This window comes from Pinus tabuliformis, chromosome 4_1, assembly GCF_031772625.1.
Source record: "Pinus tabuliformis cultivar Carrire ecotype Pingquan chromosome 4_1, CPIR1, whole genome shotgun sequence".
Lineage (NCBI taxonomy): Eukaryota > Viridiplantae > Streptophyta > Pinopsida > Pinales > Pinaceae > Pinus > Pinus tabuliformis.
In genome coordinates this window covers 739,242,032-739,260,994 of record NC_142303.1, presented here as the reverse complement: position 1 = coordinate 739,260,994, position 18,963 = coordinate 739,242,032, and positions in this window count along the sequence as shown.

Here is an 18,963-nt window from a genome sequence, read left to right as displayed (position 1 = left end):
CCTTCGGTTGTCGTTGACTCTTGTCCTCTTCTTCCTCTTCTTCATCCAAAAGAGAAGGATCTGGAAATTACTAACCCTTTGGCTTTTGTGGCCTCTTCATTGCCCTTTCTTCCTTGGGGACAAGAATTTTCGAAGTGCCCTATTTGTTGTCACATCAAGCACCTGCAAGCAGTGCTTTCAAAATCTAACCATTGTATCTACTTAACTTCTTGGTGGATCAGATGGGTATGATCTGATAGACCTTATCTCAGGTCTATCTCCACACATATACGTGCAAAAGTAGAGATACATTTGTACCTTCTTTATCGGTCCAACTTTAGAAATCTCCTCAATGAGTTTTGAATGCCTTCTAGGACTTGGTGATTCCAAAAGGAGAGAGGGACATTATGCAACCTTACCCATACCAACATCTTTGTAACTACCATTGATGTGGCATCGAACATAGGAAACCATGGAGTGACAAAGAGACCTGACCATCCCCAAAACCATGGTCCTTCATTTAAGACATAATCCTTATCTTACTGTGTCAAATTGAACCAAAAAAAGCATTTTTCACACAGATAAAGATCACAATTTTTAGTCCAGTTGAGGTAGATCCATTGATGGATATCCTCTCACTTGTCCTAGAAGCCATTAAATCGACATATAATAGCTTTGGCTTATAGAAAAGTGAAGAGACCACTCACTTCAGGTAAGTTAATTGGAAGATCTAGAGCTTTCTCCATATTCTCAACTGGGTAAGGTCCTGGAATTGTCGGATTTGGGGATTGTTTATTTGCTATGGCATTTTTCCCTCTCACCGCATCTTTAAATGGAACGGGACCTTTTACAACTGATGATGATGGATTGTTCATTCCAGGAGCTCCACCTTGAAACCTTAAATTTGTAATAATCATAGAATTATGCTCGATGCCATAATCTCTTAGATTGATGGCATCCTGAAGAGATTTTCCCTCTAAAACCATATTCTAGATGTTGGTAGGGATACCTAGTTATTCATGCACCTTCATTTTAAACTCTGATACCAGATCTACTAGTCGAGGCTCTATAAGGATTGTATTTATATTTAGATCCTTCAAAAAAAATTGGAACTCTTCTTCGCAAGCTTGATCTCAATCTTCATATTTACAACTCATATGTGGAGGGAAAGTGGCCCATATAATATATCTAGGATGACACCTTAATCCTCCTACTAGATCCACATCAGCGAGAGTATAAATATGGGGATATGGATGCCACCTACTCCAGTCATCTTTCGTGCTCTGGTCTGATCTCTCCACCATTGCCAACAAGTGGCCTAGCAATAGATCCAAAGTCACAATACTTGGATCTGATCTCCATAGTATGATAACATCACCCCGATGCCATATTGTCCTACCCCTTCCAGATACTACACTTGAAATATGGTGATTTGACAGATCTGAGCTAAAATTGTCAATATATCGCATAAAAAGCAATAGGATGAGGAATCAGAGTTTGTCGATTCTATCCATTGTTTATCTGCTAATAGGAGCCACAAGATACCCTAAATAAGAAAGCAAGACTCTAGACGTGTCACTAGACACATAGCCTTCGATCAAAATCTCGTACATTTGTTTATATTGGAGAATAGGTCCAAAACCTTGCCACTCGTTCTGTAGAACATTGTTGTAGAGGAAAAATGTAACATGTGTCGCCATCAAAGCACAAACTGTAGAGAACCAAATCTCGATGATAGTATTAAAGAGGAAATATCCTACTTCAAGCTAATCACTGTAAAAATCTAAGCTTAATCATACCTCCCCTGTGATCCTTCCGTTATAATCTACAAGTTTGAATAAGAGCTTGACTACATATGAGGAGGCCTAAAACATTACATTAACTTGATCCATATCTCTCCCAATTCATAAAGACTCTTATGTTCTAAAGATTTCTTTTTAGACTGTCCTAAGTCACAAATTATTTTACAAATCTTGTAACAATGATTAGTTCATAATTAATAACAATGTTAATGACAGAGTTGCAACAATAAACCTTCAATGCAAAGTTACTTCAATACAAATGATTATATTTTCAACACATGAAATTCAATGTTCTACTAAAGGAAAATTCATAATTACAACAAAGTATTAAATAGAAGGACTTTTGAAACTAAATCTAATATAAAGAGATATTGCAGCTACTCTATAAAGTATAGACATTGCCTCGCTAAGGAGAGAGCCTTTCCTCCTTAATTGAGGCACTATTTTATACAACTAATAAGGCACTAAATGATCAACACACCATCCCTTGGAAAGGAATGAAATGGGTATTTCATTATAAAAAAGTAACTACAACACATAGATCAATACAGATGTTGGTTTCCTAGCTTGCTACTAGCTACATAGATCAAGAAGAGTAAGAGTTTCATCACCAATTTTTCCAAGGAATTCAATGCATGTAACAACCATGTGTTAAAATCTCATGTAATAAAGGTTAATAAAGGATAAAAAATATCAAGGTCATGGGACACGTATTCCAAGTTGAATGTTGGGAAAAATGCTATAATGGTCACCACTTTCAGTTTATTAATGGCTAAGGTAATTGGAAAAGGCATTTGCAAAGGTAAAGAGGCATTAACTGGAATTTATTTATGAAAATAAAAGAAAATAGGAGAAAAGGAATGTGAAGAGACACATATTTCCATGAGAGGTAAATTAGAAGAAAATTAAGGAAAATGAAGAAAATAGAGACATTAATAATAAAAGGTCTGGTGAGCACCAGTATTGCAACAATAATGTTGCAACTCCTGGGCTGCCTACTTTACTCTTATCAACCTGGTATTTCGTAACAAACTTGGAAGCGACGGTGTTGTATGCACAAGTACTAGTTCTTGCTTTAGGCTGTCACTTGGTCAACTGGCGCAAGATCACTAGGAGCTCAAGCCAACTTCTAAGGATTCCAGAAGAAGCTCTATATCTGATGAAAGAAAGGAAAGCTTACTCTACAGAGGCTACTCTACTTGCAGAAAGGAAAAAGACTGAAATGTAAAGTAAACATAGAAAACCCTACTTAACCAGCTAATCATACTTTTGCAAAAAGCACTATGAAAACCATGAAATGAATGCCATTACCTACTCAAGGAAGTAATGAACATCTACTCAAGCTACTTCTAGAAGTAAATGAGCAAAAAACATCTTTTTGGATTTTTATATATATTTTATGTGAAATTGACATGCATGTATTTTATTGTGTGTGAAGGTGGAAGCGAATAAGTGGTGTTGAAGGGCGACTTTGGGGTTTTAGGAGATGCAGGATGGTGTAGATGGGTCTTAGGAGGTCTTGGGTGGATTTCTGGAGGCTTTTCCCACACTCAGCGTTCAAAAGAAAGCCTACAGGAAAATCTACAAGAGGACACAGGGGATCTATAGGAGGTCTACAGGAGGATGCCGAGAGAAATTTTGAAGGTTTTGAAGGTGTGAGAGTGGGTAGAAAGGGTAGATGAAGGCTGGGATGATGTATTAGGGTGCCTAGGGTTCACCAAGGATCACTAGGCGAGGGAAAGATGGTCGGGAGAGAGGAAGAAATCCTATGGGAAAAACGCAAAAAACTAAGGCAGACTTGAGGTGAACTTTGGGCGACATATAGGGCATAGATCAGGGAGAGAATGTGATGGCTGATAGGCTAACCTGTTGTGAGAAGAAATCTACTACAAAAGAACTAACAGTCAAACAATGAAATCAAGCAAACAAGGAAATTAAGTACATAGAAAAAAAATAGAATTTTGCGTCAAGCTAATCTACATTTTGAGCTATGGAAAGAAATGTTGAAAAATGCTATAATGAGAGAAAGTATGAAAAAGGACTTATTGTAAAGACATAAATGAGCTTGGTGAAGGAGATCTAAAGCAAAGCATTAACCTTCTAACAAACTGCAACACTAGAAATCCTATGGAGAAGGAAAATCTGTGTTTTTGTGGCAGCAAGAGGGTCTTGGCCTCAGTTCATGGTCCCAAAAGGATGAAAGGAGGCCAAGGCACTATTTTTGGCATTTTGTATCTTCTCTCTATCACTGTTTACCCTGCTATAGAAAACACAAAATGGAAACAACCTTCTAAATCACCAAAAGCAACCTATTCTTAACCAAGAAAGAAATCCATCTAACAGCAACTAATCCCTAAACTGAAACAAAGCATATAAATACAAACAAGAGGAGGTTTCCTGCTTGGATTGGGACCTAACCCGAGAGCTTCAACGCTCTGAAGTAACTCAGTGCTAGCTCAAGAATAATCTCATCTTTATTATCAAAATAGTAATAGGATTACATGAAATTGTCACCAAAAGTAAGCTCGAAGTTGAGCAGAGCAAAACTGCAACAAAAATTCAACAAAAGATTCGACCCTAGTGAGGCCTTAGCCTCTCTACTTATACAACTGAAGCTCCCAACAGCTTCCTTAAAATCAGGGAGGCTTGGCTCCAAAAACTTGAGATAAACATAAGTTATCCTCCACTTTCCTGGCTGCCTCCTAGTGCATTGATTTGGTTGTTTGTGCTCTGAGCTACATGAAGGAGAATTCAAAGTGGGGAGTAGTAATTGAAGGGGATTCCATCCTATCAATCCTCTCCTTTGTCCACTTCGAATTATTGCTGCCAATTGTCCATTGAATCTTTGACTTTGTCTTCAAAATTAAACAAAAATATGCATTAAACACATATTAGACCTCATGGCATCATAACTAACCCAACTCACTCCATAAGCATCAATATAATAAAAAAGGATGCAATAAGCTAAGAGAATGGTTGATTTAACTATGTTAGGAGGAAAAATGAGCCCATATAATTACCCATTTATGGGGCTCATCATCACAACCCTACTGAAGGTGTTGCTCATCCTCTGAGCAACTTAGTCCATCTCGTCATCTTTGATGGCCCTCGTGGCCTCTCTAGCATCCAAAGCTTCTGATGTTGTTTCCTCTTCCTTGTCATAGAAGCCCACTTTTCTGTCTATCTCTTCCCACTGCCTCTGCTCTTCTTCTTCAGTTCTCCCTTCTAGCATGCCTAACAGCAGTGGTGGACTTAGTTTGAGGCCAATCCAATTGACCTACAACCTCTGCATTGAGTTCTTATATATTGGCACTCTCCTTAGTGCCTCCTTCATCCTCATCAAGGAATGATATTCCATGATCTTCAGACTGTGTGGTAAGGTGTTCCATCTCCTCATACATGCATGCACTTAGTCATCCCCAAGTAACCTTTCCATGTCCTCAAAATGTGCAATGGCCTATGCTTGATCACTTATATATCTAGGGGCAATTTGAGGATTATTTGCAAGCAACTGGTGTGTGCTGATGAGAGCCATGGGATCTGATGGCTCAGCTCTGATCATTAGTGGCTCATTCTGCTCTTTGATCATCAACCTTTTTACTTCAGTTGCCCTTAACTCCTCATGGTTCATCCAGGAAGCCATGGCCATTAGTTGTAGGTCCCCTAGCCTAGCATTGGGGTCCCACACATTCATGTCTGTGAGGGCCATATTATGCAGGTAAAATTCTACCATTTTTGCCTTATCTTCTGTTGTACTTTGGTCACACAGGTCCATAAATTGTTTGTAATCTTGAAAAGGCATTGTGCCTCTTTGTGCCAAGGTCTTGATCTGAAATTGCATCCACTGGTCCTTGAGATACAAGGCATAGGATTTTGTTGGTTGCCTACATTGCAATGCCTCTATGGACCAGCTGGCCATGCATGCCAGTTGGGCCTATTTCTCTTGCAGCTGCCTCCTTAGCAATTCATTTTCTGCTTCAATTTGGCCCCTTGCAATTGCTTCTCTACGTCTGACAGCACTTAACTCCATGCCCATCTCTCTAAGTTTATTCTCCATATGGCCAATATCCTTAACTCCCTTGGATTTGGCTATTTGCATCCACCTATGGGTCCTTATTCTTTCTTTCTCCAACTCAAATAATAGTGGGATTGCAAATTTTTGTGGAATGATTCTCCCCCACTCAATAAGATTGTAGTAAGAGACAAGACTAGGCTGGGGGTCAGGTTCTTGTTCCTTTGTTGCTTCCTCCTTCCCCTGTGGCTGTCCTTCTATCCTTTTTTCAAGTTTTTTCGATCTCCTGTAGTCTTGATAGGGTCTCCTATAGAACAGTATGTGCCTCCTGTAGAATTGTTTTTGAGTCTTGTAGTTCTACTTTTTCCTTCCATGTGGGAGATCTAGGAGTCCCCCTTTCATAAGTGATAGGTGCCTTGGAAGGGGATTCCTTTCCTTGGGCAGAGGGTGAATCTTCAATAACAATAGGCACTTTAGAAGAAGGCTAGGGTTTCCCTATTTCTATCATTGTTATCTTCCTAGCCCTGAAATACATTGAGGTCTACCTCTTCCTCTTTTGTTTTGGTTTAACTGGGGTGCTGAGGGTAGTGAGAGCAGCTGCTGCCTCTCTTTCTAGGGTCTCCGGAGACATTTCTATCTTTTCTACCCCTTCTTCTCCTCCTCTTGTATTTTTCTCTGTCTCTGTGTGTTTTGTATCTTCCTACTCTGTCTTGGTTTCTTCCTTCTTCCCTTCTTGTTCCTCAGTTTCTTCCCCTTCTCCCCCTTGTTGCTCTTCCTCCTCACTATCAGAAGGGCTGATATCATAGGTGAGGGCCTTTATGTGATCTTCTACTGTCATGTTTCGGAAAATGTCCCATGCTATGGGGATTGTGAATGTATGGAGTGCTTCTTCCACTAAAATTTTAATTAACCCATGGTGAGCCAACTAATCTGGAATCCCTGCCTTGAACATAATCTTGGAGTCTATGAGGGATTGCATGAGGAAATACGGGATGCTGAGTTTCTAGGGTGTTGGAGTGTCCATGCCATATCTCAGCTCATGAAGGATTCTAAAATGGTAGCCATAGACTATGCTATACCTCCCTTCATAGGAAACATATTTGATGATTTGGTAACTAACCTCATGCCAAGGGTAGGGTATGCTTTTCCTTCTAATTCCATTTTTATCTTCTACAGGATGTTCATTGTTTTGGAAGAAATTTTCTTGGCAGCCTGTCCAATTGGTTTTTTCATCTTTGCTCCGAGGTAATCCAAGAGGAAGGGTAGTAACCCTACTGATAAATTCTAGGGTGATTTCCATGGAAAGAAATCTAAGAGTGACAGTGGCATGGGTTCCTGAGTGAGGGACTAAAGAAAGGGAAAATTCCTAAGCAACTTCCTCATCAAACCCTCAGAATTTTCCAAAAAATGTCATCTAATTTGCCCTGATGAATCTGGCTACTACTTGGGGATGTTCATGGAGCCTGGTTGAATTAGTGGGCTCCTTCCTCATGAATCCTCCTGTCATTGTGCTTATACCCCTTTTGAACACCAAATGTAGAGATGGAGACAAGAATTTTGAAGAAAACAGGAAAACAGAGGAAAACTGTGTTTTTTTTTAAATAGGCAATTTTTTTTTATGTAATTCCTCTTCTTCTATGGACTCAATTCCTCCTTAAAATGATATCATTCCTTTCACATATTGATAATCAAGGTGGGTATGCATGGAACCTACCTCCTCAAGCTAGAAATCGAGCAAAAAACCTGTGTTTTCTTCTTAAAAACAACTCACTGCCCCTCCTGTAGAACTGCCTGTAGGTGCTCCTGTAGAACCTGTAAGTGCTCCTGTAGAACACTGATAGTAGGAGGATGGATGAGTGCGATGGAGAAGGGTGGTTTCGAGGTTGTGGGGTGACAAGGAGCTTGCTGCAGCTAAGTGGACGAGGATAGAATGAAAGAAAAGGTGGTGAGAGTGTTTCGAGGAGGAGTACTTATTCCTTCTTTTAGATATTTCTGGTGATGGGGTGAGCTGGAAAAAAGGTACATTGGCCATATTTGGACCGTTGGTCCCCACCTGCCTTGTCATCATGGTTTCTTCCCGCAATCACCTCTCATCATTGCATCAGAGTTTGCAAACCCTCCACTACCTGTCCTTGGGATCTTTCCATAAGTTGACTATGCACATGTGTTGTGACATCTTTGGATGAGTGCAGTCAACTAGATGAAGGTGGCCAAGTTAACTGGCCACCTTTTCTTGTTCAACCCCAACCATCTCATTTGCTTATGCATATCTTTCAATTACACAAATGCAACAGAGGAGCGGGTTAGTCACTTACCTGTTAGTCGAATGTATGTGTTGTGAGGTATTTTGGCTCCTTTTACTGCTGCATGCTTGTATTTCCTTTGCTGCATGCTCTCTGCTTTCTGATGTGTGGTTGTTTGTCTTGTGTAGGTATCCTCTAGCTAGATCTAAGCTTCAGATGTCTCCTTCAATCCCATGATTGCACTTCTTTTGCTGCTGTGGCTTGATTTTAATGGGATCAGCTGCTACAGGAATTCCTACAGGAGCTCTTGTAGCTGCTTCTCCCTTTAAAATTTCAGCTTATTTCTATACTGGAAGCTATGAGGATGATGCCAGAGATGCTAATGGAGATGGAGAGGTATTAGGTAAGCTGCAGGTGAGATTTGAGGTGCTGCTTCCTTTATTTTTTGTTTTTTCTCTAAAAACTGGTTTTTTGTGTTTTTCTGTGACAGGAAGGGAAAAAAATAATGATAATGATGTAGCTGTAGCAATAATGGTTGAGGATATGGTGAATGTTAGACCAACAAGGGTCACTTGATTTTCCTTAAGATTTGAAATGAAAACTCAATTCAAAACAGGATGTCCTTGAACTCTTCGTACCATTGCATAAAAATCAAACATCCCATATGTTTGAAACAAGTGATTGTCATAGATGAGGCCATTAGTTCTTCGGTGTTGGTAGGTTCAAACCTTGATATTTTTCCTCCTTTATGTGGTATTATTTCTTTTGTGTCTTCCTCTTTTGAAATATCTCTGTTTTCTTCCGCCGTGATTCATTTTTTCTCTTTTTTGCTTGAAACCATAGGAATTAGGAAATAGGAGTTGGAATTGGGTAGCAAAAATTTAGGGAGTGGAGGAAGGGATTAGGGAACTTAGGGAAGTGATAGGGGAGTGAAATATGTATGGGATTTAGGAATTGATATTTTATTACAGGTATGCAGTATGGCTGCCTATGAATTTGCTCCCTAGGACTTAGGATTTAATGGAGGATACACTTGGGATAGGGATTTAGAAATGGAGGGGTAGGGATAGGGTTTACAATGATGTGGGAAGGATAATAGGATCTTAGGAATAGTTTTGGGGGTGTAGGAATAAAACTAGGGTTTACGTGTCTTAAGAATTGCCAATTTCACACAATAAACTTCATAGCATGAATTGCTAACTTGTGAGATGTAAGGAGGGATGGACAGGGCTTTACTTACTTGCTAAGAGGGATAGAAACCATGAGATGAAGGCTTGGAATACTTGTTTGAAGTTTGAGAGCTTATAGACGAAGCTTGACTTGTGTGTGCGCAACGCCGGACTGCCCTATGCGAAGCACCTTTGCTGTATGCACAACGCCTGCCTCTGTTTTTCTAAATTCTCCCAAAGTCATGAGGAATGGCTCTGGTGGGGTCTGCTCATAAATGATAGGAGGCAAATGGAGGTGATTTTAGATGTTAGGAAGACCTTTATACATGAGTGAATTTAATCTTTAGCTTTAAAAGTCACTTTCTAATGTTTCACTTCTCCTTTTCGAAATGCTTACTAATTTCCCTTTACACTCTGATTTTCCTGTTTAGGTTGATGAGGTTGGAGTTTTGGCACTCTTCACACTTGAATTTTGCTTGGATGAAGTTGGCAGATAGTTTATTTTTAGTTGACATCTTAGGAAGAGTAACTTATTACATATAATGAACATAAAAATACATAAATTAAAAAAAAATATTTCATCTCTGTTTTTTGGAATAAAAATTACAATATGAAATAGAACTAATGCTTGGAATAAAAATTAGAAATTGAGTAAGCATAGCTACATGTTTGTTAATCCTCTTTAAATGAAAAAAGGATATTATTTTTCTCACCGTCATATTTTTTGTTGGCTTTATGCAGTGAAATGGAGTATTATTGGACCTTGGAGAATGAAACCTCATGACCTAATGGGACCTTGAATGACCAGACTCCATGTGGACTCGACTAACACTAAATATTATGAAATGAGCTTTTATGATAAATGTATGCTATGTAAGACACAAGAAGGTGGGCCAACAAATATTTATTTTTGAGGGAGAGTAGGGATTTTTATTTTTACTAGGGCTACCATTAGTGACTAAATTTCAGCATGAGGACCTAGGTGGAATAACAAAAATTTCATAATGGGACCCTAATATGATATAAAAGAGCAGTTTTGATCACTGATGGTAGTATGCAAATATTGACTCTGACATCACCCTTATTTGGGGATGGCAGCTCATTGGAGCTGTAAAGAACACCATAGGCCAAGTGCCTAACCATGCGGGCCAATACAGTCAAAAACTCAGACTAAAAAGCATGACTGAATTTTGATAACTCAAAAAACAAAAACTGACTCGAAACTGTCTTGAAATCGACTAAGAAAATGACTCAAAACTGACTTACTTAACTAACAACTGAAAATTAGTGAAGCTCCATGGCCTTCACTTTGGGCTCCGAACTCCAGTGATTCTCTACATCACACTTGCAGAAAGTCAAACTTTTATGTACAATGAAATCGGGACATTTGTGAGAAGAATATTTCAGAAAATATAGTGCTTATGGAGCCTACCATAGATTGGTCCTCCTAATCATGGTTCTCCATTCATCTCATCCAATAAGAAATCGTTTTGCCCTCAGAAAGTTGTAATCTGATAAGGACCTTCCCATAGATTTTCAAATTTACCATGCTTACCCTTATCTTTGTTTCTGGCATCCCAACAAAGCACTACATCTCCAATTTTGAAATCATCCTCCTTTGTTTTCCGCTCATAGATTTTCTTTATCCTATCATGGAGCTTAGAGGTGTTCTAAAACAACTCATCCCGTGTCTGCTGTAGGTGAATCATTTGATTGATCTGGTGATGTATATCATTCTCTTCACTTCCTGCTTCTTGTAGCAATTTCATGACCGGACTGCTAATGATGAAGGAAAAACAATATCTACTCCATACACAATTTAAAAAGGAGGAAGTCTAGGAGATTTCTTACTACTCACCCGATCTGTCCACAATGCATTGATCAACATTTTGTGCCAATTCTTTTTGTTGGCCTCCAACATTTTCTTGATGATGTTGATTAAGGGTTTATTGGAGGACTTCGCCAGACCATTTCCTTGTGGATAGTATGATGTATAATGTCCCAACTTAATGTTATATTTCTCACAAAACTTAGTCATATTTTTAGACTTGAATGCAGCCACGTTGTCTATGATGATGTTATTAAGACAGCCAAAATGAGACAAGATATTAGTTTCTAAAAACTAAATGATAACTGAATCTATTTCTTTCTTGGTTGGAATCGCTTCAATCCACTTAGTAAAGTAGTATGTAGCTATCAATATCCACTTGTGTTGTGTGGATGATGATCGGTCAATCTCACCTATTAATTCTAGGCCACACTGCTAGAAAGGTGCATGAACTGATATAGGTTGTAGAGGCAGAGGAAAAAGTCGTCTTTTACCTTGGAAAACTTGGCACTTGTGACAACTCATCACTGCCTTGTAGATATCTACAAAAAGTGTAGGCCAATAGTAACCCACTCTCAGTACTTTTTTTGTCGTGGTCTTCTAGTACAAGTGCCCCCCACAATCTCCTTTGTGAAAGTCATTTATCACTTCTTTAGATTCATCTTTGGTCGAACATTCAGCAACACACTTCCAAGATCTTTCCAAGAAAGTGCACTGTCCATAATGCAATATTTAGAAGCCTTCAGCTTCAATGACCTACTCTTAGCCTTAGACATGCCTGGAGGGGGGATTTAGATGTTGCAAAACATAAATAATATCATAATATCATGGAGATGATAAAAAGATATCAGATACTTGAATGATATCTACTTCTTCTTGATTCTCGGACAAAGCTGCTACGAGGATGATATCTAGAGCATGGAGATTAGACTCAACCATGACTTTGGCTAAGCCTTGACCCTTGATTATCTTGGTAGGCTTGATCTCGACATCATATTCTAATAATGTTTCTAACCCATCTACCTCTTCTACCTTTTGGGTCATTCTACACAAGAACTTGTTTTACCGCTGCATTAGGCTCATAAGCAAGAGTATGCAAATGTAAAATGTAAAGTATGAAATCTTTCACTACCTTTACCAAAGCTAATGCCTGTTTCTCTATGATGTTGTACCTAAGGGCTGCATCCCTGATGTTGCGACTAAAAAATGTTAATGGAAGCTCGAATTTATCCTTTTTCTCCATCAATCCTACTGCCATGGTATGCTTAGAAGCAAAAGAAAATATTATGAAATCAAGGGAGTAATCAGGACTGATTAAAATAGGGGTAGTGGTCAAGGGAAGTTTTACTGCATGAAAGGACTTGCGGGCTTCTTCGGACCACTTTACATCATTATATTTTTTCAACATATTTGTCATCTCTCTAAGATGTTCAACCAAATTAGGAGTAAATTTGCGTAAGAAATTCATCTTACCATTGAATTCATGGATTTATTTCTTATTACGAGGGAAACCAATTTGCGGAATGGCTTCTACGTGTGAAGGGTCTATCCAGAATCCATCCTTTGAGATGATGTGGCCGGGAAGTTTCCCTTCCTCCATGGCAAACAAACTTTTCTTCGAATTGAGAGAGATCTCAAACTTTCTACATCTATGGAAAATAACTCTTAAATGATGTAAATGCTCATCATCTAAATGTGAAAATATCGTTACATCATCTAAATACACAACTAAGAAAACATCTTTTTCAGTAGCAAAGGCTATGTCCATGGCATGCTGAAAAGCGTCCCCTGCATTTTTGAGACGGAATGGCAATTTTTCATATTTGAATGTGCCCCAAGGTGTGGTAAATGATGTCTTCTCCTGACCATCCTCATATGCTAAAATCTGATTGTAACCAGAACAACCATCCAGTTGTGACATCCAGGAAGCGCCAACAACTCTCTGAAGGATATGGTCCATTTTGGGAAGTGGATAATTATCTTTCAGATGTACTTTGTTTAAGTTTCTAAAGTCTACGTAGAGCCTAATTTCTCTGGTCTTCTTTCTCATTGGGACTAGATTTGATATCCAATCAGAAAATATGATGGGAACAATGATGCCTACCTTAAAAAGTATTTTAATTTCTTTCTCTATGGATCGCAGCAACCTTGGGTTAATTCTTCCTAGATTTTGTCTAGAGGGCTTCTGATTTGGTTTAATTGGGATGGTATGTTGAATTATTTTCTTGCCATACTCCTTTAAGTCTACATAATCCCAAGCGAAAACGTCAGAAAATTTAGACAATAAATGAATATATTTTTCTTTTACCTCGAGAGATAATGATTTGGACAACTTTATCATTTTTGATTTGTTTATTATTTCAATGTTCACGTTTTTGACACCTTTCTCTGTAGGAACCAATGTAGGCTTCCTTGCTACATCATCCTGATCAAATAAGCCTTCCAAAGGTACAAGACATTTCAGAATATTGTTGTCCTTCAGCTGTAGTATATCAACCTGGGTTGCCTCGATGACTTGATCATCCTGGTCGTAAACTTCATCCATGGAACAATTATCAAACCCTCCTTCACTCTGAAGAAAATTATACCTGCTTGTCATCCAAGAATAGTTGCTAATATCGCAAGTTGTTAGGAACAGAGGGCTGATGCTTTACATGAATCTCAACTTTTGTGTTTGAAAAAATGGGGATTTTGAAATTGCTTGCAGTTGTAGCCAAGGAATTGACCATAAGATTTTGACTCCTTGATACAACCGAAAGAGTATATTCCGGAAACATTCTAAAAATATCTAAAACAACATTTATATATTGTCTCATCCGCAGATGGTGAGCTTGATGTTCACCTTTAACTTGCTTGTTCACAAGTTCTGAATTACCATACAGGGAAATTCTTTGGGCACCAAATCTTTTCAAGATCCTTAAACCTGTGATCAATGCTTCGTACTCCACCTCATTATTAGTGCAATCAAAATCTAACTTGTACGAGCATAATTTAACATTCTGAGTGACCTCACCTTGATGATGATGTGGACTTCGGATCCAAATGCCAATGACTACCCCATATTTCCCGAGAGCACCATCAAAGTTCATGGTCCGAAGACCGTGCTCGTCTTTCAAGGGTTGTAAATCTAGTCGGGCTAGTTTGGGTAAATTTTCTGAACCGTCTCTTCGGGTTGTTCTGAACTTTCCATTACCTTCTCTAATGGTTTTTCTGAGCCTTTCTCTGCATTTTACGATGGTTGTTCTGATGAACTTGGCAACTTTTCTTTTTCCTGATCTAAAACTATCCTTACGCAATTGGAATTTTTCGATACATCTTTTATTTCCACAAGCTAACTATCTACATCATTCAATAAGCTATCATTATATAAAATAAATGATTCTAAATATGTATGTACAACTTTATAGGATGGTTATTCGGCCTCTCCTTGCTAGTTATCATAAATTTCATTTTGGTTTCTCGGTACAATTTCCTCAATTGCCCGAAAACCAGGATGATGGCATAGGATAAGTCCAACTGCAGTGTGCTTCTTAGTTTCACTCCCCAAGACCTTGACAATAACATAACAAACCGTGGTGGTATATCAGCTACCACCATAGACATTAAGACATTCTTTGTCAGGATTTGGTCCAAGGATACTACCAAATCATTGCTTAGACCAAGAAAATGAACCTTACCAGAATCAAAAGAATACAAGTCATGGTATTCATGAGTTATATCTAGACCCAACTTTTCCACGATGGCCTTGGGCATTAAATTATGGGAGGCTCTGGACTCAAGCATGGAGTTATGAAAAATGTATTCATGGATTCTTAAACTTACGTAAAATGGAGGAACCTCACTACCTTCTGACTGACCATCTATGGTTGGACCAAAAATTAATTCAAGCTTATCATCTTCAACATTAGCCATGTTGGATATAGGTGTTAGGATATTCCGACACATAGGATATAGTTAAGTTCAACTTGGTCTAGTGTAGAGTTAGGTATAGAGTTAGGTAAAGTGTGTTTCTTTACCGTTGTACATTTTGTAACTTACAATCCGACGGTCACGATATGTAGTGATCCGACGGTTCATTCTCTCCTCGGTATTACCGACACTTGATCCGTGGCTTGACACCCGATTGGTCCATGAGTTCTATTTAAAGCGCATGGAGGGTCATTGTTCAGGTAATCTGTGCATGAGAGAAGCTTATGTAAACTTTCATTCTTTGATTAATAAATTGCCTGTAGTAGCCACGTTGGCGCAGGCCGTGGACTGTTTCCCTCTTTGAGGGTTTTAACCACGTCAAAAATACTGGTGTATTGATCTGTGATCTGGTTGTGAGCGGTGTCCTTTTGGTGTTCTTTCTGAGGAATTTACCCTGTAAATTCCTACATGGTATCAGAGCGATTTGAGGGCCGCGTCCGTTGGTGATCCAAATCTGAAGCCGGTAGAACTGCATGCGGCTGTCGTTTCCTAGATCTGTTGTTTCTGACTGCTTTCGGGCCGAGAGAACTACTCTGCTGCGTTCGGAGCATCTTTTTCAGTTAGGAACCCCTTTCGTTTCACGCGAAAAGGTTTCCGGTAGCCCTAGCTGCATCATTTTTCAGATCGGGAGGTATACAGTGTTTTTGCAGTTTACTGTTATTTTCTCTCTGCTTATTTCGGTTACGGTTTATTTACCCCCTTTTTTTTTACCCGGATCTATACCTTTCATCTCTGCGTATGCTCTTTGCCCTGCGACTCTGTGCGATCTGGGCAAATCAGAAACAGAAAGGAAGGATTTTTCTCATGTGTATGCTCTTTTCCCTGCACCTTAGTGTGATCTCGGAAAATCAGAAACATTGAGAAAAATATTTAGTTTTTCGGCTAAAGCTAACTTTGAGATTTTTTTTAAAAATATCTAGTTTTTTGGCTAAAGCTAACTTTGAGCCGCAAGGTTCGTTTTTCTTTGCATATTCGTGTTGGGTTTTGTGTTTTGTGTTTTGTAGGGAAAAAGAGCTTTCTCAAGGCAAGCACGCAAACCAAGGCCCCCCCCCCCCCTCTCTCTCTCTCTCTCTCAAATTTTTTGTATAGATCAATTGGTTCAAAGCTATTTTAAGAGAGTAGAGGTCTTGGGTTCAAGTCTCCATTTTGTGGGGGCGGATTTTTTCATTCCCGCACATTCGCGCACTTTGCCGGCAACTTCAACAATTTTTTTTCAAAAAGCCATAACTTCTTCATCCGGAAGCCTTTTTCAGAGCCGTTTTTTTTAAAACAGCCTAATTTTTCGAGATCTATCCATTGGAACACTTACTTTCAGCATCTTCAGCTTCAGTTTTTTTTTTTTAAATGGAAAGTCCATGCCAAGTCATTCTTGACAGCACTAACTACTTCCAATGGATAGCCTACATGGAAGATTTACTTAGAAGTAAAGGTCTCTACAGAATAGCCACAGACCAAGAGAAGAAACCAAAAGATGAAGACAAGGCTGCAAAATGGGAAAATAGACAAGATCAAGCACGTGGTTTGATAGGGATGTCTATTTCTCCTGATCTTAGATTCCATATTGCAGAACTTGAGACTCCTCATGAAGCATTGGAAAAAATCGCTAAAGTTTTTGGGATTAAAAATGAAATTAGAGCCCATCAACTTGAAAATGAGTTGCTTACTTTGGATCCTAATAATTTTTCTTGCATTGAAGATTTCTTGTCCAAATTCAAGACCCTTAGATATCTCTTGGAAGGTGTTAAGGTTAAGAAAGAAGATGGTAACCTTATTTATTCCATCCTTACTAAGTTGGGACCAGCCTACTCTGTATTTGTTTCCACTTTCCATTCTACAAGGTAAGCTTTCATTTGTCAAGGAAAAGACTACAAGGCCCCTTCCTTTGACTCCTTTTGTGATTCCTTAATAAGAGAACAAGAAAAACTCTTACACCTTGGTCTTCTTAATCTTGGAAACTCTTCCACGAAAGCGTTAGCCACCCAGCAGCAACCAAATTCAAAGAATCCTAAGAAGTCATATCCTCAAAAGAATGGTCCTAAACCAACTCAGCCTCAAAATGAAAGATCATTTCAGCAAAATGATAAGACCAATAAAAACAAATGAAGAAGACTGATAGACATTGTAACTTTTGTAATCGAGATGGCCACTTAGAATCTAAATGCTTTAAGAAGATGGAAGCCTTGGAAGCCGCAATGAAGAAACATAACATCCATGTGGAGCCTACTTCAACTTCAACTTCCGGAATGGCACTTTCTGCATGTCGTTGTCAATCATCTCAGTCTGGTTATGCATTAAATGTATCTTCTTCTTCTCCTTCTCATGAGTGGCTCATTGATTCTGGAGCCTCTTATCACATGGCCAAAAACCAAGCCATGTTTTCTTCTTTAAATGATTGTAACACCAAAAATATATATGTTGGTGATGATAGATCTCTTAATGTTGTAGGGACTGGAACTGTTCATCTAGACAATGGTCAGTTTAATGATGTATTATGTGTTCCAACCTTATCCTGCAACCTTCTATCTGTATATCAGATAACTCATTCAGGTGAAGGTAAAATTGTTGAATTTTCACCTCATGATGTTGTAATCAAGGATCTAAGAGATCCTAAACAGATTCTAGCTACTGGTATTGCTGATGATTCCACAAGGTTGTATAAGTTTCACAACTTTGGGTCATCCAATCTTCCCTCAGTATTTGTTGCTCATAATGATGAAGTGAGCAAACTTTGGCATGAGCGATTTGGTCACTTAAACTATCGCTCCCTTCAGCATCTATGTAAAGAAAATATGGTGACAGGTCTTCCTATGGTATCTTGCAGAGATGGTGTTTGTTCCGGATGTGTACTCGGAAAACATCATCGGGACAGTTTTGACAAACGTGCCTCTTGGCACGCCTCAGCCCCTTTACAGCTTGTGCACAGTGATTTATGTGGTCCACTTCCTGTTGCTTCATTCTCTGGCTGCAAGTATTTCTTAACTTTCATTGATGATTTCTCCAGACGCACTTGGGTATACTTCTTAAAACTCAAGAGCGAAGTATTTAACACTTTTTTGGCCTTCAAAGCCTTTGTTGAAAAACAATCTGGACATCAAATTCTTAAGCTAAGAACTGATAATGGTGGAGAATATGTTAAAAACACATTCATCAACTTTTGCACCGAAAATGGAATTCAAATGCAACATACTGTTCCATACACTCCACAACAAAATGGTGTAGCTGAAAGGAAAAATCGCACCTTAAAGGAAATGGCTAATTGTATGCTGCAATCTAAAGGACTCAGTCTTAGTTTTTGGGCCGAAGCAATTAATTGTGCAAATTATATAATCAATCGCACTCCTACTAAGGTTCTAGAGAATATCACTCCAGAAGAAGCTTGGAGTTCCATTAAACCAGATGTAAGTCACTTTCGTGTTTTTGGAAGTGAAGCATGGGCCCATATTCCAGATGAAAAGCATAAAGCTTTAGAACCTAAGAGTGAGAAATGTACTTTTGTTGGATATTCTGAAGATGTAAAAGGTTATAGACTTATTCCATTTAAGTCCAAAAATGTTATCATTAGAAGAGATGTAAAATTTGATGAAAATAAATCGGCCTGCGAGCCTAGTCCGGCGGATGTGCCACCTCTTCCTATCTCTTCTACTTTTGAAAACATTTCTTCTTCAGATGATGAAAGTGAGGATGACAATCCTCCCCCACCTTCTCAGGATCCTCAACTTCCAAGATGGGTCCGTGCTACTCGGGATGCAGCAGGTGATCTTGCCGGTGATCCTACAGATCAGCGACGTACACGTTCTCAGTTTGAAAGAGCCTCTTCTTTACTGGCTCAAGCTCCAGTAAATCATGATCCTGACACTTTTGCAGAAGCTTCAGGCCATCCACATTGGGAAGCAGCTATGAATGAAGAATATCATTCATTTTTGACAAATGATACATGGGATCTTGTTCCTCTACCAAAGGG